The 24,074-nt window shown below is 36.7% G+C and overlaps 1 protein-coding gene across 12 annotated transcripts in view; it reads right to left on the reverse strand.

The window, feature by feature from the left end:
• Nucleotides 1-24,074, reverse strand: part of EPHA7 (EPH receptor A7) — a 163,898-nt gene that overhangs the window by 123,390 nt on the left and 16,434 nt on the right. For 2 of the 12 annotated variants that reach the window (XR_012054967.1, XR_012054966.1), the window contains one exon: nt 7,135-22,715. The exons of the other annotated variants lie outside the window; for them this stretch is intronic. The gene's annotated coding sequence lies outside the window, so the exon portion shown is untranslated. Of the gene's footprint in view, nt 1-7,134; nt 22,716-24,074 lie in introns of those variants that run through there. 12 annotated transcript variants of the gene reach the window in all.

Consider the following 24,074-nt stretch of genomic DNA (forward strand, 5'->3'; position numbering starts at 1 on the left):
TAGAAGCAACTCAGCATCCTAATCTGAACAATTTGTATCTCAAATGATTTTTTTGTGCAAGTAATTCTTCAAACATCTCTGTGTAGTTTGTTAGAAAGGCAAATTTCTAGGTGTTGGTTCCTCAGTGCTCAAGAAACTACAATTCGTTGAAAAAAGAGCAAGACACTGAAAGAAAAACAATGAAGAAAGTAAGTTGTTATAGTCACAAACAGAAAGAAAACAGAAAAAGAAAACAAAAGCTGATTTACATAAATGAGGGGGGAGGAAAAGCAAATTTTTATAAAGTTCAATAACAGGCAAGGAGGTACAGTTCATCCTCACCTAACACGTTTACAGCTCCCAGAAGAAACAGTCCATGTTACAAAAATGCCCTCGCAGACCATGGCAAAACTCAGTTTTCCACTTGAGGTGGAATTTAGGGCTTTTAATTAGGCAGTTCTATTCAAAATCACTTATTCATTTTCAAAAGGATAGACTGCCAAGTAAGAAATAAAACATATACCACAAAGGTGTGAAAGTCATGGCAATGGCACAGGGGACAGCAGATACTGTCACTGATGAAAAGCATTCCCTGGTATCTCCGTGGCCTCTAATGCATTTCCATCTTCATTTCTGCTACGTTACCCTAAAGCATACTGACTCCCTAGTATTGCTCTCCTTCTTCCCCAGTCTTGCAATTTTCTGCATTAAATATTTAAATTTTTTTCTGAATGATTAAAGATACAAGTAAACTTTAACTGAAGTTAATTTAATAGGAATAACAAAGATGGAACAAATTCAGAGACTAGAATGGCTATAGAGGTCTACAGAAACCAAGGAAAAGGGCTGAGGGAGGGGAAACAAAAGAGGTATGCAGTCCTCATGCAGAGTTCTCAGTTCCTCCCCTTCCCAACTTTTTCTAATCACACAGCCAGACACGTTTCCATTACACAACCCACCTCCTTATCACCAGCAAGCACACCAGTCCAGCAGACCCACTGATCTCAAATGGGTCTCCTCTGAGACAGTGACAGGAAAGCTACACAAAGGAAAAATGTTGGCCAATTCTGACACTGGATTTAAATACAAAGTCAGATTGGGACCTGAGTATCCTGAGTCTGCCCTGAGGGCTTCTGCAGGAAAAAAAAGAGTTGTTGGGAGGAAAAGATCAACAGAAACTGCAGCAATGTGATAGAACGTGAATATTTTTAGAGAAGTTGTCCCTTGATCTCTACTGCCCAGCTGACAACAGGCCACAGATTAAACATTTGGGATGTGATTTCTCCCAAGATTTTACAACACCTAAATTTCAGTTAGTACTTACACATGTAATGTGCAGCTCAATGGAGACCCAGGACTCAGTGCCCAGTTGCCAAAGGCTATCCTGCCAGGTCCTCAAGCTAATGGTCCAAAAGAATACAAGTCTTCTGTGTCTCCTGTATTACGTCTGTCAACCTACATACTGCACACTATACCCCACCTCAAACAAGACCAGACAAACAAAGGTTTACAAACCAAACCCAAGCCTCTTGCAAATGGTCAGTGGAACCGCTCTCCAGGCGACAGCTTCAAATAAATTCTTCTCTTACCTGTCCTGGTATGCCAACATACAGTATACAGTCATAAGAACTACAAGTAATCCTCAAATGGCACCCAGCTTCATAGCCTCATAAAATATCTCCTGTTTTCATATGCATCTAGCCTCCTATGAGGCTGGAGAGCAATGAGAATTTAGAACGGCAGATTGTCCAAAATTCTTTAATAGTTGCTGGATCCACCTAGATCCATACACATAGCATTGTAGACCTTTTTGTAGCTTGTCACACAAAATCTTGGTGACTGAACTGAAATGAGTAACGTATGCCTACAGGGAAGGAGATATCAAGCTGAAGTTGGCATATTTGAGCTTTTGAGCAAAGAACTGGTGTACTGTAACTAGTACTCTAAATACAAAATACTGGCGCAGTCAAGTTGTTTATGACTGTATTAGGATATTATGACATTTATGTGGATGGCGATGAAAACTAATTTGCTATGCATACAAATGCTAGCTGGCAATTTCCTGCACTACAGCAGCAGTACAGCTAGGACACATATCTGAAGAATCTTAATTTGTAGGCATGTGTGTACACACATGCAAGCTTCACCATCATTTGTATTTCAGTGATACAACCCTTTCTACTGGCCTATCATTCAGCCAAAGATGAATGGTATCAGTAGCAAATAGTTTGGGTGAGCCAAAGAGCAAGTAAACATACTCAGTTATTAGTGACTGCTGAAAGTTGCACGGTTAAAGTCTTTATCAAGTATGTATTCTTTATCAAGTATGTATATGTATTCTCTTCATAACTTTTTGTTATGAAGAGAAATTAAAAAAACCCTCGATTTCTCTTTACATGTCTCATCGTTCTTCTTTCTTTGGTACAAACTAACCTATGGCATCACTGAAATAGCAGATGCAGAAGCCGTTTATTAGGCTTTTTGCCAATATATGTATAAAGCTACAATTATTAATTATGGCCTTTTCTGAGGGATCTGGGAAACCCTGAAAACATGCTACTTCCTGCACTACAAAGTGTGCCAACCCCTTTGCCTAGTGACTAATGCTCATGTTCAATTAATAAAGCACCTCTGTGCACTTTTGTGCTCTTTTGGTTTCCATGTCCTATAAGTGCTTGAAACTCTAGTCTGCATTTAAGTTGTAGCTTTTAAGACATGTTATAATTACTGAGAATTTTGTAAAGACAAAATGTCATTCAGAATAAGGAGTTGTAAGATGCAAAAGGAATGCAAAGCTGACTGGAATCTGTTTTAAATGCAGTGAGAGATTTTAACTATGTGTAAACACATTTGATGTTAAGAGTGACTTTACTGGACAAATTTGCAAGAAGGAGCCCAAATGTATATCAGCACTGCAGGAATACTGGTTTTCAACCAGCAACATTCCCAAGAACCTTTGGATGGACTTAAGCCAATATATCTGCCAATCTGTGCTCTGCACTTACATTTTTCCAGTAGTACCAGGGATTTCAAACAGCCCCTACTTTGTGCTGGATTTTCACTCATCCTCCTTCAGTCCTGAACATAGCACGTATTGTGGATTAGCAGTCAAAAAAAACCTGTTTCATCAAAGTCTGATAATAGAAGCTTGTGAAAAAGAAATGGAATTTAATGTGAAAATAGGTATTGCTAGGGTTGATCTACTGATTGCTTTTTTTTTCTTCTTTTTTTTTTTTTTAAACTGCATTCACTTACAGCACCTGCTTTGTGTTTGTAGTGAAGCTGCTATAAAATTTTCCACCAGCCACAACTGGTCTGCAGAACTAAGGGTTTCTGCTGTACAGTTTAGAAATATAGATATTTGACCTTTTCCGTGATTATGTTTCTACAACATCCTTTGGCAGCAAGGCTCACAGTCTAATCAATCGTATAGTAATTGTTCTAAAAATTAATATAAATTCTTCCTGACACTGCATAAGCACATAGCACTTTTATTTATGTCCACTGGCATATCAAAATAAAATACTCCTTTTTTTCTTTGTAGTATTTCTATCAGGTTGGCAGACTTAAAATTTTACATAGAAATACAAGAATTTGTGTGCACTGACCTGCTTAAAAAAAATCCAAATAAACAAAGCCCCCCCCAAAAAAAAATCCAGAAAAAATACCAGTCTTATAAATGAAGACAACAAATCCAAAGTCATACTGGTAGATGAGTAGTTTCCACATAAAGCAGCTCTTTCAGATGAGAAAGTCAGAAGAGAACAGGGAACAAAGCAAAACCTCAGACAGACACAAAATTCACAAAGATTAGCTGGGATTTATGTAGTTTTACGAGTAAATCAAATCCAATAACACAAAACTTGAGGAAGAGATTGACTTGTGGTATTATCTCAGTCTATATTGTCCAGCTAAAGATTTGACAGGTATATAGCCCATTTACATGAAGCTTTTTGCATATGCAGTGAAATTTATGCCTCCTCCTCAAATTTTATACCACTCCTGTTAAACTTAAAAGATTGATAGTACTGCTGTTCTCATGAAGGTCAAACAGGCAAAGCAAACTTCTGCTCCTTTTAGTTCCTAATTTTCTGTAGAGTTACCTTAATTGTGCAGGGCTTAGGTTTACTTTATTAAGCTTGTAGCTATGCTTAAATATGTCAGTAGAGTGGGAAAAGGCAATTTTTCTGTATAAAAGAATAACATAATATTTGGCAATCCATACATCTGCATTATCTCCTTAATTTTCTTTTTGCATCAAAAGCATTTTAAAGCTGCAGTCATTTTCTCTATTCTCAATTTATTTAAATAAAATTATTTTACATTTCAATGAACTTGGGCACATATTCCCTTGAAGTACCTATTTCTTGAAAGAATAATGGAATCATAGAATAGTTTGGGTTGGAAGGTACCTTAAGATCATCTAGTTCCAAACTCCCATCCCTACCCCCCACCATGGGTAGGACACCTTCCACTTGACTATGTTGTTCAGGGCCCCATCCAGCCTGGTCTTGAACACTTCCAGGGATGGGGAATCCACACCTTCTCTGGGCAACAGATACGTTACCCAAAAGATGAGCCTGGTAACTCATCATCATGGCAACTCAGCTGTTCTAGTTTGTCATTTTTATTTCAGAGAACATGTACACTATTCTTCCAGGCATGTTGACATATTATTGCCTTGTCTTCTTCCGCTCGAATTCCTGACACTGTGTACGTCAAACCTGTCTGTCAGTTCTGAATTCCTATTCCCTCATTAGGGAACTTAACATACTTTTTCACTGAGTCTGTCTTCATAGGTCCTCATTCTGAAGTGACCAAGTGAACAACAATATATGCATAATGTCCTTATGTCACATCATGAAAAGTGCTTAAAATCAGACATTTATTCATTGTTTTAGCCATTGTTCCAGTTGGTTTCAGTAGAGCAAAATGCAAAATATTGTTTTTTCTTCAAAATTATTTTATTCAAGTACCTCTAAGTCTAATGTACATTTTTGTACCCTTCTCTTTGTGGTAATAGCCATTAAGCTAGATTTCATATGAAGAGCTTCAGAAAGACGGTTACCCTGTTCTGTTTCAAACTTCCTTAGTCATGATAAGCTGGAGTACAGCCTGAAAATTTAAAGTTTATGGCCTCTATTCTGTTTTAAACAGAAGTACAAAGTAGAAGTGGAACAAACCCTCACTTGGTTTTATTTCGAGATTTCATTCCTACTTCTCTGTTACCTACAATAGGTATTTGTCCAGTTTTTCAGGCTAAGCTAAGCCATCATCATAGGAGAAAAGTATGTAAAAGGATAATCAGTAACAAGACTACTAAGTCAAAATTTGTGTTTGGGATCCATTCCCCACACTGGCACTTTACAATTTTGCTAGCAGACCCAGCTCAACTTCTCTATCTTCTCTGGTTAATTAATGAAAAATAGGAGCAAAGAAGGCATATATTGCCATTAAGTACATGTAGAGGAGCACCCTAGAAACAATTGATTCCTCTTCTTGGGTCTGGCTGAAACACACTAAACAGCAACAACAGACTTCAGTAAAATCTGTGCCATTTCAGAAGAATTTAAACTGCTCAATGGAAAATATCACTAGAATAGGGAGTACTTTCTAACAGCTGATACCATTAAATAGAATAACTGACTCTCTTCTTCACCAAAACAAGCATGAAATGATAAAGTGGAAAAGAGCCTTGCTGTCAGCCATAGGATGTACCTAACAGACAGGCACATTGAAGATAAATGCTTTATTCCTGCATCTTTTTTTCTTGTGGGTTTCAGGAAACAGCTGTGGAGGTAGGAAGGTAGACAAGGAGTTTTTATTGATTTTCTCTGCTATACTTGCTCTTGCTACTTAATAAGAGCTGTGGAAATTGCCCATAGCTATCTTTTCCCATGTTCTTTCTAGCTGCAATACTGTAACTCCTCTCTTTGTTCATGTCCTGGAAAAGTAGCTCCTCTAAGGACCACTGCTACAACAGCAGCAAACACCTAAGTCATATAAATGAAGACAGTAAGAGATGTGCAAACACCTTACGATATTCTAAATTCTCCTATTAATACCACAGTCATTTAAAGAGGTGAAGACCCTCAACCCACCACCTGGAGTTAAAACCATCCAAAAGCACTTGACAGCGAGAGACCCCACAGGATCAGGCTGTAAAAGGCTACCTTATTTTTAACTGTGGGTCTTCTTTTTCAACTAGAGTAAGACTCCTTGCCACTTTCCTTTAAGAATTTGCAATGGTGTCAACAGCAGCGGCAGTAGGGACAGCAGCTTTCCAAGCATCTGTCATGTCAGTGCTAGGGCCATCAGCAGAAACAGATTCTGCTAGAGACAGTTGTCCCATGTGAACCAGTAAAACTCAGCCAAGTCTCTCCATTCTGCACTGAAGAAGATTTTCTATGAATTGAAGGACAAATAAGTTCCTTGCAAAAGAAAAAAAAAAAAACAAAACAAAAAAACCAAAAAAAAAATAAACCCCACACACCAAAAAAAAGAAATCCACGAAAAAACACCAAACCAAAAAACCCTCAGCATGGTTTATGGCTTATTTTCCCTGAATTTCTTCCAATAAATGCACACTCCAATCTGATAAATATTCCCTGAGAAGCACTATGCATTCTGCTGTCCAGACATGGGGGGAAGGGGAGAATTTAAAAAATCAACCTATGGATGACTAAATATTGATGAATATGGCATGAATTCTGAGGCAGGTTGTCCCCCCCTCTGTCTCCCACTTACTAGAATCTGCAGTATTTAGAGTCACAATGTCAACCAAAGTCAGAAGAAATGGAATTCTAGAAAGCATTACAACCATCATTAGCACTCTCTATCCTGACTACTTATCAGACACATATAAATCTTGATGCCTATGTGACTCACTATGATGAAATTAAATGAGAGCAAGCAGAGCAAATGCATGTCTACTGCTTTTATCTCTAACCCAGTTAGACAGTCATCAATATATTTGAGCTACTGCGATATATTCTGTAATATTTCAGAATATTGTTATCATTTTATTAACCCAAGTATCTTTAGTATTTTCTTCTATATCTCCACCGTTTTGTAAAGGACAGCCCCTCTCCAGCCCTAATGGCATTATCCAGCATTTTATACAACATGCTCCTTGTTATAAATAAAAGGAAAATATTTTCAAATATACATTTAATTTATGCCTAATATAGTGAAAGGAGAACTAAAATCAGCATGCACAAAGGCAAGGAAGGAAAGCAGCTAAGAGTCCTTAAGGACATTAAAGCCTGTGGTATCCCTGTTCATAACTGCATGTATTGTAAAAGCACAGAAGCTGTACATTCACACCAAATCAATCCTCTGTTTACCCCCAGACATTTTAATCTGTTTCCTTAAAAGGACAGGTGCTGATAAAGATCTGAAACAGAGACCAAATTAAGAAAATGACAGGAAAAAAGAATCCCTGCTGCTACAAAACAGCATTCTCACTGGGATTGCATTTCTTGAATATTCTCCTTCAAGGAGAGGAGCGTATCATTTTTTACATTTAGCCAGGGAAGGTGACAGACTGAAATCAGAGTTGCTAAAACCAAAGCAGGTAGTGTGAAATTTAAGAGAGTACAGAAGTGGGAACCTAAAATGAGGAAAGGGCTTAATTTTTTTTTTCTTTTTCATCTTTAGAAAATCAGCACATTATTCCAACTGAGCTAACATGCTCAACTGTACTGCAGGATTACAAGGAAGCTGAAGACAAAGGTTTCATTCACAACTCTACTCTTTTACAAGGGGTAACCTCCTGTGCAGATGTAAAGTCAAGTCACGTCAGATGAAGTTCACTTCTCCTGGGACAGTGGACAACACTTTTGGAATCAAAATAGAAAGAGAAACCTTGATCCTGTATCATTCAGTGTCCTGTACGTTGTTCAGATCCAAATTTACTATAGGAGGCAGTGCATGTAGCATATTCATTACAGCTATGCTAAAAATCAGAAAGAAGTTTTAACGTTCCTTTTCATTTTCACCACTATACAATAAAAACATTAACTCTTTCTGACAGCAAGGTGTGAAACATCTTTAAACATCACTGATTTTACACCACTTGTTTTCTCTTACTACAGGTAATTTAAAATAAATCATGGTCTGTGAGGCTTAGAAATGCACCTCCTCTAGATGTCTGTTTTACCCACGATGTCTCTGCTTTGTGACATCACAACTATCTGTCATGAAAATTAATATAAGATAATAAGCAGAATACTTTGGGTCAATTCCTGGTCCAATTAAACTAAGACTCACACCATTCACATCACCAAGGCCAAAATTACACCTTCTAACTTCCACCAGTGAAAACCCAGTGGGAATAGCTAAACAGAAAATGGCATCCAGTTTTTTATGCAATTCTTGATAAATAAATTCAGCAGGAGGTTTACCATTTGTTTTCATAGAAACATGGATGAATCTATCTTATGCAAATAAGATGTAGTGGCAGAAAAACATGCATAAATTGGAATATTTTGTAGAAAGTGGTATTTTCCACACAAAGCTTATGATTTTTAGGAACTTATAGTTGCTCCAGTGGCCAAATTAAAAGAGATCATTTTCCAAATAGGAAGAAAATTATTTTGCTTGTCCGTGATGTACACATAATTTTGTTTTGTTTTTAATTTCTACCAGCGTACTGTGAGATTCTATTAATTCTGTGTGCTTACTGAGGCAGCAAGGGAGAGCATGAGATTCCTGGTCATATTAGAGAATTACCTTTTACTACATCATTTTATAAGTTTGTCAAACTATGTTTAATCATTGTTTCAAATTGAAAATAACAATGTAAAATTATCCATAAGATATGCTAATTACCTACCTCAGTACTATAGGAACATGAAAAAAAGTAAAATGTAATACAGAAAGCTGACACATATCTGTTTCTGGCTTAACTTAGTATGTTAATATTTCTCATCATAGAAAAGCAGGATGTGCGCTGACCTGGCACTGCAACTTTTTGCAAATGCACAGTAGCCAGATACTAATGCCTTTGAATGTTATTAGCTCACTGTGGTGAGAATAAATGTATCAATGACTTCTTAATGACCTTAAATGAGATGCCCCTGTGAAAGCAGACAAGACAGGCACAAACATAATACACGGTGTTTTATTCATAAAAGAACAACCACTTTTAACTCCATTGAGATGACCCCCTTCAAGTCTCAGGTGCACCATAGGCAACAGCTTTGTGACAAAAATAGAAAGGCATTCTCTTAGTCCTAAAATAATACCGCATAGAAGGCATTACTTTCTTCCTTTGAAGCAAACAGATTATTTGGGACTTTCACACAGCCTTAAATAGACCATAACTGGAAAATACATGAACAAAAAATTTTAAACTCTCTGGCTAATGAATGATATGCATACAGAAGGGTTAACTGCAGGAGGGTCACCTCTACTTATTTGCATTGGAGATTTTAAAATATGAGCATTTCTATTTTTCTTTTTTGATTACCCTTTATCACTTATTATCTCCTTTTGATATCCTTAACTACACATTTGTAAAACATCAGAAGTGCTTGACAGCTGACCCTTAAAAAATTCAAGAATAGAAACTGAAATATATTTCTGCAGGAGCTGAAACTGTACAGCAGCAAATAGCCATAAAGCTTGTGAGAACACTACAAGAGCTGGCAAGAGGCACTTCATGCCATGAGGCAAATTCAAACTTATTTTATTGTCCAGCATAACTTTACCATGCTTTTATTTTTAGCATAGGATTAAGTGTTACCTCTCAGTGCTGCAAAGAAACTCAGTGAATAATGGGATATTTCAGTTAATTCAGCAGAGCAGGAGTTGGTCATTCCAGGAATGCAGATGTCATAACATACATGGGCAGCAGCAAGGCTGTAAAATTCTATGGGTGCATACTGAGAGAACTGTGCATTACTTCAGTGGAAGTAAAAAACACATGCAAAGTAGAAAAATGCAGAGGAATACAGTTCTGAAATAACCAGACTGGTATTGCATATCCAGTAGTTTATCCCCATTTAGCATTCAGTGTTAAAGAAGCTAGACACTGGAACTCATAGTTAAACATTTGATTTGCAAGCTAAGGTTCACTGCAGTCTTCACATCCAGTTGTTCCTGATTATAACCATGCAAACAGAGTAAGTCGTGCTCCTGTTCAGTTTAAACCACTTTAAAACCTGGATTATCCTTGATATGCTTGTTCTACACCAACAGTTCCTGTTTTATCCTGCACTCTTCAGCACGGAGGAACAGGTGTGCCCTGACTAGAAGCCTTCTGCTGCTCAGTGTAGAAGGATATTTCCTCACTTTTAACCTAAAATTACCCCACAGGGAGACTCTAATTACGCAGACATTGGAATGTAAGTCCCGTGTTCCCTGATGTGCTGCAAGGGAGAGGCTGTGAAAGAGCCAGATCTCATGTACTCAAAGTCCTCTGCAGTTTCGCTGTAGAGAGTATTTTACACACGCAGACTGTAGCAAAGATTTCACTCCACAAGGGCCTCTACAATCATATGGGAGAGAGACAACCATTCATGCTTATGGTCTACTTGGTGAATTCTGCAGGAAGTATGCTTAGTTTGCAAGAAAAAGGATGGTTTTGCTATTCATCAGCAATACAAACCCAGTTTTTACTTTGGATCTTCCCAAGCCCCCAAGGGGTTTCTCTCCTCCCCATTCCTCATCAGTGGTAACTGTTTCCACAAGTTAAATGACATCCCCCTTTACACCAATGCAACAAATAAATGTTCTCCCACCCTTGAAGACACTTTGCCTATGATGATTATGTACAGGTAAAAGCTGCTCAAATTTATTATGATTAGACTGTCACTTCCTAAGCAGTCCTGTCAGTGGTATATGACATGAATTAAGATCCCTGGTTTAGTCCTTCAAGATATGCTGGTTTATCATAAAGAATATTAAACACAAAACAAAACAACCACAGAAAAAGAATCCTAAACCAAACAAATACAAAAAGAAAATAATTTTGCAGTTATTTTAAATGAGGGTTTTTAAATGGGCTTCAAAATCTAAGCACGCTTGAGCATATGAAGTTGCCAATTTCTTACTTTTTTTTTTCTTAATTCTAAAACAATCTTATATTCCAGTGCCAAGAATCACGTGGTTTTGTTGTTGCTATTGTTTCTGAATGACCACCTAAACTCTAGCTTGAGGAAAAAAAATGGCTTTTTATTCTTCCAGTTGTAAAAAATATTTTGAAAAGATGAACCAATTACATTCAGAGACTGAACAGATGTATACAGAGGGATTAAAGAATAATTTTTATTTCAGACATCCCTGATATTGTGGGGATCCAAGTATTTCAGCTACATGAGCTATGTGTGTCTATCTAAAGCTAAAGAAGTTAAAAAAAACCCAAACAAACAATAATTCTCAGCTTCAGAACCATTCTTCTTTTACTCGGCTCATCTTTAATTTCCAATTTTGCACACACTTGGTGGTGCATAGAGAAAAGAGACATTCCAGCTTGCATAATGAAAAGCACAGAGCCCGATCACCTTAGGCTGAGATCACAAATTAAAATTGCATCTTGTTTTTTGGGTTTTTTTAGTGGCATTTTTCCTGTCTCTTTTGCCATATGGATAAAACACAGTGAGGTCTTTTGCAAGGGTAATACAAAAACCTAATTTTTGTCACACTCTCTGCCATTTGAGGAGAAAGAGGAGCAGCAAGGAAGAGGAAGAACGTTACCTTATTCTCCTTCACTAAGTAAGGATATGGCTGTGCTTACAAATGAGCCCTTCTTTTTTTTGTTACTTATGAAAGGTATTTCCACAATATTTACCATTGATATTTCATCTATTAAAACAGATAATTCATCTGTTAAAAAATTATCTTCTCTCTGTGTGTGAAAGGCACTTTGAAAACTGTTGCCATTAAAAAAACCCCAAAAAACAAAAGAGAGGCATCAAATAGACCTTAGTGCTTACAGAAGGTAAAGACAATCTTCCAGTCATTTCAAAGGGGCAAGGTCAGGCCTCACCTTTATTCTTGTACATTTGCATTATTGACGTTACAAAACAAAGGCAGAGCTCTAAGTAAAGAACTGGTGGAGCAGAGCAAGGGTGGCTGTGTGGTGCTGTGACATTAGTGGCAGCAGCTCCCCAGCACACCCCCACTGGCTGAGGCGTTGGTTATGTGCAAATAACAAATGCTGTGCAAAGCATTCAGACACCACTTTGCCGTGCTATGCCAGCCATCAGATGAAATGCCTTCCACAGCAAGGAGAGCTCCTGCCTTCCATTTGTGCTCATCACCTTTTGACATATCCACTGCCTGGCACACTGAAGTATAGAGTATAAGCTGAGAATCATCACCATCCTCCTCAAACTCAGCCCCTGCCCAAAATCTTATCTTTAGACTGTATCTCCTCACCCCTCCACAGCTCCTCATAACTGACTTACCCTCTCCTTCTTTCTCCCCAGGGATATATTCCCAGGCTTCAATCTGACAGCAGGTGCTTTACGCCATTCATTTGATCCTTTTATCGCCCATATGGCATATTTTGTTTGTTGTAAAACCATGTATTTCATTATTGGTAGGTTATTTACAATATTTTTGATCTGTTCAACAAAATGGTGTATGGTTTAACTGTTCTCTTTGAGGTGATTCTTTATTAGTCATATAATCCATTTTTCTACTGATTAGGGAAGATGAGTCAGTACTAAATATTCTGTCTCCTCATACAATTGATTTTTCTGTGGTTTTTTTCTTCCAATATTATTTTCTCCAACAGAGTTTTGCTGGCTATTTTTTATTAGTACAAATCATCTGCAGATGCGCTACAGACTTCACAGTAGAGCTTCAAAGATGTTTTCTAGAAACTCTGGAGAACAAAGCAATTTTTCATATCTAATTCCATTCTTCTCTTCCCAGCTGATGTAACTGTCAGAGAAAATCACAGCCATGCTAACAACGCAATACAAATGAACTCAGATCTATACAGACTATTTCTGCAGAGAACCAGAGTCCAGAAAATTGTATATTATCCTATACAATGGAAATGGCCAAAAAATCTGCTGTTGAAGACCTCGCCTCTTACAGATGAGATTAATTAAGAGCAAAAACAACCTAGTTCTAAGCAAGGACATCGTATTCACAGCCTCTGACAGGTTTCCTCCATCAGAATCCCAGACACAGCACCAATGTCACCAGCAAACTCACTGCTGGTAGTACCTTCCATCAGCAGGAGAGACCCCAACCACCTCCCCACACCTCCCAGCTACCTGTGTCCCTATCCCCTAATGAATCTTCTGCTGACATTTACTCCAAAGCATTTCTTGTTTTGTTCTGCTTTGTTTAAGGGAAAAAAAAAACCCCACAAACAAATAGAAAAGTACATTAAACCAAACACTTTCAATTTATATTATTTTTGGATCACTTCTTCAGTGGCCTGCCCATGGAAAGCTAGCATTTTGCAAACTTTCAACTAAAATAAGAACATATTCAATACCAACAGGATGAAATGAATCAATCTGTCCATGGGTTAATTCACAAAGGCAAATTTCTCTTTCACAGTCTCCTACCAGAAATAGAAAATAAACTTTTGTAGTTCAGTATCCATTTCTGCGGGAGGAGAGGGCAGAATTGGGTCAGTTTGATGTTTCCTTTGGCATTCTACACTTTTCATAGGATAAAGCCTGACAAAGGGACAGACAAAACTGAGCCAGAAATGAACCACTTTACAGGAGAATAGTAAAACAAAAATGTGCCTCAATCTGGTTATTACTCCATATAACCTATAGAAGAAATGGGTCTTTGTAAAGTCTTAAACAAATTAATTTGCTTGCTTAGCAGACTTAGGGCTTGTTAAAGGACCACTAAGGTGCCTCATTGCTTTCAGTGCTCTCTGGCTCATTTGTCATTCCACACTGTTCAGTAGCTGGCTGTAATTCTGTATTTCAGAAATTTTCAGCTAACTTCATGTGTTTTCAGAATAATTGTAGAATAAACTGAATATAAGATTGGGGCAGGCATGGAGGGAGAATCTGATTTAATCTATCTGGACAAATTAGTCCTATCAGATAGCCCATTAAAATCAGTTCTAAACTAAAATTAGCCTTTTAATCATCTGAACTATATGACTGAGCCATCATATGTCACAGACATCACACAAATAACCAGAAGCTAATGAAATACAATGTTGTACTTCAAACAAAATCCATCACCAATTCCTCAAAATTTCATCCAGGAACCTAGTGAATTTATTTCTCTCTTTTTTTTTTTGTTAAATCCCATCTGATGCGAGTTAATACTGAGCAAAGACATAGCGAGAAATCTCTAGCTGATGAGTTTCTAAGGAAATCTGTTACTACAAGAAACATGTTCACTTCTCTAACAGGTACAAACAAACATAACTGATGGGAAGAACACAATCAATAACACAGTTTCCAAAAATACTAGGACTGTTTATCTTAAGATCAGATTTGAGTGATTTCAATTAGATGCAGATCTGTTCTGGTATTTCTCATCTTTGCCAGCTTGTCAGATAATTGCCTCCTAAGCAACTGTGATTATCAAGCTTTCTCTGTTCAACGATTAACTCATTCTTTGACCAAAAAACAAGAAAAAAAAAAAGTCATGATATTTTGAGTTCTTTTTCAAAAGGACAGGAATGCATCACAGCCTGAAGGGTGGTAACTGTACTATCATTATTCAAACATATTTTTAATACTAATACCATGTCATAATAGAGAATTTTCTAGATTTTTGTTACCTGCTGCTGCCTTTTGTACACAGAGGGGAAAAACATGGTTGTGCCAAGTTCATTGGTTGATACAGCTGAAATTTTTTATTAATGACTACTTATCCTGCATCTGCACTTTATTACCATATGTTATTATGCTCATCTCACATAAGATAAGCACACAAGAGCCAGAATTACAGCTAATTTACAAGAAAAATAAACCAAATCAAGTATTTTTCACCTCCCATGTGTGGTACATGTTTATAACCTTTGTCGAATCAGAACCACAGGCTGCTGAGAAATAGCACTGTGTTTTAAAAAGAACCACAATGTTTCACCCTAGAGTTACAACATATGTTTGACACTGGCTTTTACACAAGAGGATATGTTCTGTTTCTAAAAGTCTGCACAAGGCTTGGGGATCTATCTGGATGAAATCCACTGTACAAATATGCAGATATCACCAGTACGCTTCTGTCTTAGAAAAAATTCTGGCAAAGTGGAACCTGTAATAATTATTTAACTTTCTGTAATTAAAACATTAGAATAACATGTTTCACCATGACAAAATATTACTGGGTACAGAGGAAGACATTAATGGTTCCTTGCAATAGGCCTTTTAAAATAAAAGCTGCCTGTACCTCTGAAAGTGGTATCTTTTCTTTTTTTTTTTTACTTATTATATATTTCCTTTCATGGAGGTAGGTTGCAAAATAAAATGCTATTCTTCATTTTGCTCTAAAAATGTCTGCTTTGAACTATTTAAACTATTTTAATTACTCACTGTTTTATCAGCATAAATAAATTTTGCTCACTGACCCATATATTTCTTATCTAAGTGAACCAAGCTACTTCTCCCTGACCACTTAGTGCAAGTTAGCAATGCTTTGTGAGCAGCATATAATGATATGCAAACTAAAACCATAACTATGTCAATTTAAGGTCAAAAAGGCCTATTTGTGGTTATTATGGAAATCAGTTTAAATGCAAGGTGCCTAAACAATGTGTCTCTGCTACTGGCTCAGCAAAAAACCACAAACAACCTGCCAACATCTGCTTTTTGAAGTGTCAGATAACATTATTTCCAGGATGACATCAAGGGCCTTCATTGGCTATGCATAAGGTCAGTGAATATTAACTTCATTTACACTTGGCTGAGAATTGGCTGGTGCCAACAATAGGGGTTTAGATCCTCTGCTGAGCAGGGTTAAAAACTGACAGAAAGCTGCCATTGAGGAAGATGGATGATCGTACTGGCTGACCCTATTCCTCCCCAAGTGTCACAGCTTCGGCCTCTTTTCTATCTTCGCAACAAAAGACCCTCCCTGAGCTTCCCAGTGGCCTTCAGCTTTATTGGTGCTAACAGGCCCAGACATTTTCATCGATTGGATTCTCTACCTCTTAAACACAAGAGCTTGCCCTCCCTGGCTAGCCAAACCTTGGCACAGATGTCTTTTTTTGTAATTGCTTCTCTGCTGTCTGTTGGGAAGGATGCAATCGGACAGGCGAACATCATGTCAACACAGAAAATGCTTCACCATTTATCTCGGTTTCCCAATGGCATTTTAAGGAAAGTGATACCCTGCATGCCTGGGGGGGTTGGGGATTAACCCTTCAATGGCCCAAAGTGTCTATAAATATAGAAAAAGAAGTTGCTGTTAACATCTGTAAAAAAATTCTACTGTATTTGTTCTACACATCATTTTACAAATTATGAATTTAGTTTTCTCCATCAAACTGTTAAAAATCTACATCTCTAAATGCACAGAAATCAGTTTAGTGATGTTACTGTGTATGCTTCTACATCAGATCCTCAAGGGCCTTTTCAGTCAAGTTCAAAGTATCAATTTAAGGCTTGAATAGTTAATAATACAAACATCTGTAGAATTTCCGGTCTATTTCAATCTGAGGGCACAAACTTAAGAAAAATCATAAAAATACACTAAGCTTATATGGAATATATCTGTAACATGAAATGAAAACAATTATTCTAACAGTTGAATGACAAAATAACAGGAGAAATTATATAAAGGAGACATAACAGAGCTTTAGAGAATGCTTTCGGGTTGAAGAAAAGCAAAACTGATGTTCCTTCATTTCTTTTTTTCCAAACATCTGCTACTGGACATTTGCTGGCAAAAGAGTAATGGATTTGACAAGCCACTTGTTTGATCCAATACACCAATTCCTTTTTTTCTGCATACACCATGGAAACACGCAGCCTCCTATCATAATTTATATATTTTCCCAGATTCTGGGCTGTGCTGCATGTGCTCTGTGCCAGACCGATTGTTCAAAGGCACCCTTAAAGGCACTACAGCCTGCCAGGGGACTGGCCTGCCACTGAGGTGCAATCAACAGGATTATAGCAACCCGTGTTCTGCCTAACAGATTTATAGCCAGAAGTGAAGGAGCATGGATTAAATGCTCTTATTAACACTCATGGCTCAAGTTACTTTGCAGGGACTGGGCATAATTCTCAGGACTAGTGATGAACTGGTGGAAAAACAAATGGGCAGGAAGACATCTGATCATTTACAGAGATATGGGGTTTGTATTGAATAGTATGGAAAAATCCTCTCAAATATGAAGATAGAAATATAAAATATAGGGGAGATAACAAAGTTGGGAAAAAAAAAATGCAATCCAAACTAGCAGTTCATCCTACAGGCGAATGGAAGTAACAAGCCACCAAAACTACCTCTCTGCCATGATGTGTCATGACAATATGGATCAAATTATTTCAGTTTTCCAGTAACACTCGTAGTTATAATTGACGGAGGGGATTGGAGAGTGTGTGTGTCTGGGGCAGGGGAGTAAAAAGTCAAATATTTTCTGCTGGAAGAGAGAAAAAAATTTCAAACTAACTGCTATAAAAAATAAAAAAAAATAAGAAGAAAATGTTTACCTTAGACATAAAAACAGTAGAAAAGAAAACCCAGTCATAATTCAGCCATAAAATAAAAAGATATACTATGAAAAAAATATGTGTGAAAGTAGCTGAAGTGATTTTTGAAAATACTGCAATACATATATTCCTTGGAATGAGATGTTTATTGCATACAGCCTACCATAATATAAAATAATGCAATTGTGTGATTGTACACCAAGATTCATGATGACTTTTTTTTTTTCACTACTGGAAGGGAATATTGTCACAGTAATGAGGAAAACACACATTTTTCATATTTGTAGTAATTCCTATTAAACAAACTGCTTTTAGCAAGGACTGCAAGACTGGGCCCTTGCTCTTTGTGTTAATAACAGATGGTTATGACATGGGGCCAATTCCTGTTTTTCTTACTTTCACAAGCAGTCCCAAGGGACTCATTATGATTTTTTTTTTTTATGAATAAAGCAAGCAAGATTTTACCCAAGGGAAAACGAGCAGTTTTGCAACAGAAACGTTTGTGGTGCCCTTTTCCACTGGGTAAAAGCAGTGGGCTCTGCCTCATTGCAGGAACACCCTGCCAGCCCCAAAAGAAGAATTAAGGAACCCCAGTAGCGGGTACTTGGAAGAAACAGAGAAAGAGAAAACTGGCACATAAGTATGAAATTTTAACAGCTCTCAACAGATTTCCCCAATATGCTTCAGAAACTGTTATCAGGGACAGAGATTGGCAAGGGATTCCCAGCAGCACACTTCTTCCATCTGGAGTGGGTGGAACTGCAATGTCTCCCAAAGCTAAAAGTTATGGGGATTTTAAAGAAGACACGACAGATCCAATTTTTAACCTACAGAGTCATGTAACACATGGGGCACAGGAGTTTTGCCCCCATGAATAATCACGGAAAAAGGGCTCCATTCATATGCTCTCCTTTTCAACCACCTTAATGAGCAGCCCTCTGTCTTAGTTAATAAATCTAACCATTATATATTTGGAAGCATATTTAAAAAATTAAGATTGAGAAAAATTATGAGAAATAAGTATCTGTGCAGCAGGTGCTTATCATATATTGATGACCAGGCTGTTCACTTACATAGGAAAGTGTCACCACCCTGCAAGTCTCTACAGCCCATAATTTACCATTCTCTGTTTCTTTAGTTAAGTAATACCACTGTTGCACAAGCAGGCGCCCACCACAAAAAGCAGGAGAAGTTCAGACACTCTTCCCACAGAGAACAGGCTACTCAGTTTAGGATACATGGAACTGGCATGTGACACACTAAGAGCTTGCTTATACCCTCCTTTAAAAAGGTGTGAGTGTGCCATAAGGGTGTCTCCATTTCACTGAATCTAAATACATTATTGATTCCAGAAGATGCATGCAACTGGTATCACTGCAGATATTTAAAACTCACTTCTGAAGAGACCATAGAGATGGCAAGATTGAAAGACCACTTCCATCATTTTGAAGCAATATAAATTAGGGGTTGGGGATTTTCTTCTGCCCATAGAAAAAATTCCATTAGTATATATCCATTAGGTAAGTACATATAGCACTCCAAAAAGCAACATAAAAGATATTGCTTCAAGCTGAATGCTTAAGCACCTCACAATCACAAACACCTAGAAACAGAATAGTGACATTTTTTTATCCATATATACCACACAAAACTGAAGTTTTCTTAACTGGTGACCACAGGGCAGGAAAGTGAAGGCTTAGCTTAAAAATCAAGGGAATCTAGGATACCTGGAAGGATATCCTCCTGTTGGAAAGGACAGCCCAAGCTTTTTGTGTATGGAGAGCTGATCTGTAATGTTGCTATGTATTCAGATGACCTGAGCAGGTTGTTTGTGCACAGTCCCAGAATAATGTCCATCAATCAATGTCAACATTCTTCCAAGCTCCACTCTGACTGGCAACTGACAGTCAGTTATCTCCTGAATGTTAATTAATAATGAATACCCTTGTCACTCCTTAAACACACAAAATGTCTTTAAATGGCAGAATTATAAAAGTGGGGTTTGTTTTGTGAGAACAAGTATTGCATTTTCATTTAGTCCTTGTATTAAGGAGGGAAATAAAATCCCTTACTCAGATACTGCACATCATTTGTCCTATCAGCCTGTGCTTTATTTTCTAAAAACCATTCATCTCTACTTGTCATGGAATTTTGAATCTTTTCTTCTTGGATACATGATTTTTTACAACAATAATACACAATACAATGACTGTAGCTCTAAATATGACAGAAAATCTTTAAGATAAAAGATCAAAAGTAAGTATGTCATTGTCTCCTCCTATGTTGCATTTGCCCAGGGAAAAGAAAAACTGTTTTAAAAAAAGATGCCATTTCTCTCCCTTGTTTACCAGTATTATCCACTAGCAATTCCACTGACAAGACATTTTTCAATAATAGGACAAGTAGGGACTTATTTTAACTGACAAACAAAAGCAGACAGACAAGCATATGCATCATAAAGACAAAAAATTATGCCTTTTAATCAGAAAATTAATTGATATACAACTAATTATAAGTGTTAAGTAAAGAGAAGAGACAGTCAGAGACCACAGACTGAAAATTCTATTCCATCTGCACAAGGGGATATGATTTTCAATCCTTCTTATGATTTTAAGCACATGATACTTTCACACTTCCCAGCATCAGACTGCAGATGAAATCCGGCTGAGATGTCCATAGGTGAGATAATTAGGTGACAACGCAGAGCTTTGGGATTTGCTAACAGTTAAAACAATATCCATTTCCTTTAGTTATCATTTGGAAGGACATTATCACTACTCTTTTTTTCTAGTTAGTGCAAATAAAACTTACCACACCTTGAAAAATGCCAATTTTTCTGTATAACAGACAAATGTATTCTTGCATAATCAGCACAGAACAATGTCACAATTATAACATACTCAGTAAATAATATAATGAATGCTATGTTTTCCTGAAGAGCTACTGATATAGAACAAACCTTTTCAATAAATTGAACAAAAAAAAAAAAAAAGGAGAGTTATTTAATTTCTTTACTGTGCAAATAAATCAATCAAGAAAAAATACGTTGACATTTTGAAACTTGAGAAATCAAATATCCAAGTTTCAATGCTTGATTTCAGCTAAGAGGGTGTATCATGGGCCTGATAAAAGAAAATTAAATCAAGGATGAATACCCTCTCTTTGAAAGTATTCCAGTTACATTCCAAAACTATCTCTATGTAGCAATTAAAAACAAAATACCAAATATCATCTTAAAATAAAAAATCTGCTCCATATGATCTTTTTTCTTCCTAGCTACATTTTTTTACTTAATATTTTAAGACTTAAAAAAACCTATACATTCTAGCAGAAACAAGGGAAAAGATCAATACATCTCCATTTGCTTTGACATACAAACACATCACTCTTATAAGCAAAAAAAAAAAATCAGTATAACTTTTTCTCCAGTTCTACCATTCACCTAATAAATATGTATATACACAATGCAAATAATTAGTCAAAACAAAATTATGTCAATATTTGGAATCACTAGTGCACAAATAGTAAACATTAAATAGTTTATATTTTTTATGCATGTCAGTGTGTTTTATATATTATATATATTCACATAAATAAATATATGAAAAAGAAAACTCATAACCTAAGGCATTGGAATCTGTCACTCTGTATGAACGGTTCTACCTGCTACACTATGAGAAGAACAATTTTCAGCAGTAGCTAATAAAACCTTCTAACAGTGACTGCATGTCGGTTAAGAGACATGCCCTATTTGAAGCAAGAGATCCAAGCTCAAATTCTCCTCAGCAATAAAAATAATTTACCTAAGCCTGGATAACATGAGTTGCATGAGATCATTTTAATATGGCCAGTGGTCACAGCCACATGTTGTCCACTCAGACCGTGTCCCACAGAAAAAATTTTGAACGTGTAATTAGTAGAATTTTTGAACAGCATTATTAGAGATCAGCTGTTTGGCACCCAAACTGCCAAACTTTTCGGAATACAATAAACTTCACTTACAAAACCTCAATTGCCAACATTCTTTAGAATTTTCATGGTAGCTAAGCAAGGGTTCCAGTATTTTATATAAGAGATTTACTAAGTTTCTCAACAGCAACTATACCCCTCTGTGGACACAAATTGATTGATTCAAATAGGCACCACACACACTTCCATTAAAGGTATCATTCTTTCTCAAAATCTAACCACATAGTAATTGAAATAGTTTAGTGTAAAAAAAAAAGCTGGTACACTCAGAAAGTTAAAAAAATACTATGTTTACTACTCACAAATAAACATTAGCCCATAAACTGAGAAACTGTGGGATTTGGAGGGTCAGAGGCCCCATGCCATTTTAACTTTTCAGGTCAAGTGGATCAGGCCATTAATATAAGCTCCATACAACTCCTGAGTTTTATTTTGATGGTCCATCACAAGTGGATGAAGGATGTTCTGCCCTCTCCTATACATGGGTTTAGACTTCCATAGGAAAATATGCACACATACACTATGTTATAAGACTAGAAATAAAGCATATACATGGTCATTTGAGAAAAATTAGCTCTAGCAACTCTCAGGGGACACTTGCACTTTAGTGACATTATGAGGACACATGCAGTAAGACAAAGAAAGGGAACATACAGCAGGTCACATGCATATGACTACATAAGGCCACCACATTAGTCACCTGCCAGAAGACCGCCAAAAACCACTTGACCACCCCCCAACAAAAGTTTAATCCTCCATGTTCCATCCACTGCAAAACGAACACCAGTCATCTACAACCCATGGTATTTCATACTCACTACATGCAAGGAAAGAATAATAACAAGTTATAGCCAATAATTATACTAGAGATTATGCATCTCATCAGTGGGAGATGTACCACAGGGGAATTTTAGGGCGCTGTTTATAGTCACTTCTCTGTGTACATTTATAGCAGCACAATATTGCAATTCTTAAAATGCTAATAAAGCATGCATTTAAATATGTTTCATCAACCTAGAAGTTTCAGGTTTAAGTATACGCTTACACTTACCTAAAACTTTAGCACTTTCCTCAGTAGGAAAACATCAACACATGATGTTATTCTCATTAAGTTAATAGGATACTTTCCATTAAGTTCTGGGGATGGTGCCTCAGCCTGCAATTCTACAGATAGTTTCCTGCATTAGGCATTACTTCCTTAAAACATTTATAACTTGTTTAGTGAAAAGTAGAAACCTCATTTTTACAGTTTCTCAGCATGTTTACTTATGATAATACATAGTATCAGAATTTTTTTTATTAAAAAGAAAATCAGCATCCAGTCTGCTGTAGACTTACTCCAGCCTCTCTAAAGCCTTAGTGCATTTTACAATTACAACAAGAAATAATTTTTGCATTTATGTATACTAAATACATTACAAAATAGTAACAGTAATTGTGTTTCTCAATCATGTACTTCCTTTTTTTTTACCCATCAGTCGCACACATTTGAGGTATGCACAGATATAAGATGATATTAACAACTGAAGTTAATTAAGACTTTTACTGGAAAAATGCTTGGTACTATTATTGCAGTAGAGCCATGTCTTGCCAAGAGACACATGTAACTAATCCAAATCATAAAAATTAAGAGGTTAAAGTATCAAATTACCCTGGGTAAAAAACCCTGTTTGTTAGAGATCTGAGCAACTTTATCCTCCTTAAGACAAGCAGCGGGGCCACCCAGCTAAATAAAAATGTACAGATACATGCCCTGACAGGATCTAAACTCAAGAAATACAGTATCTGAGCCCAATTCTTATTGCATGCAAGTTTTATACTTGGTTGCATTTGCTACTCTGAATTAGACTTATAAATTAGCTTGATATTAAGCAAAATTTTCCGAAGAGCATATACATTCAAAGAGATATTTTTTCCTAAATGGAAAATCTTTTCTAAATGAAGAAAAATAGAAGGAAAAAGTGTTAAATACTCAACAGACACTCTCCTTTTTGTTGGTGTTTTGTGTTTATTAGGGGGACTGTGAAGTCAGAAACAGTCATTAATGGAAAAATATACAAAAATACTTTCACCAGAGCCACAAGGCACACATTGCTGATGTGTCTGAAAGCAAGAAATAAAACACAAGATTGCCACAGCTTCTGCTGTGAGCTATTAACTGGATACTATTCACTTTCACATGCAGCATATATTTTTCATTAATATTAGGGACAAGAGAACTCACTGTGACAGCAGCAGCACAAAGATTAGGAAGTGCACAGGGATAAAAGCTTCTCTGAGTAAGGAGAAGTGTGTTCATAAAATTGTCTTAAATGCATTTGCTACTTCTGCTATTTTCACAATAATGCTATGTTATAGAAGAAATTAGACACACCATTCTGTAAAGAGGGGCTTCTTTTTATGAAATTAAAGAAGGGTTATGCTGACTTAAATAGTCAACCTGCCCTTTTTCTGGTTCTCTGATGCCACAATACTGTGAAGGATTACAGTAGAAATTACCTACATATTTTTCCTCTCAAGTGC

The sequence above is a fragment of the Taeniopygia guttata genome, chromosome 3 (assembly GCF_048771995.1).
Source record: "Taeniopygia guttata chromosome 3, bTaeGut7.mat, whole genome shotgun sequence".
Taxonomy (NCBI): Eukaryota; Metazoa; Chordata; class Aves; order Passeriformes; family Estrildidae; genus Taeniopygia; species Taeniopygia guttata.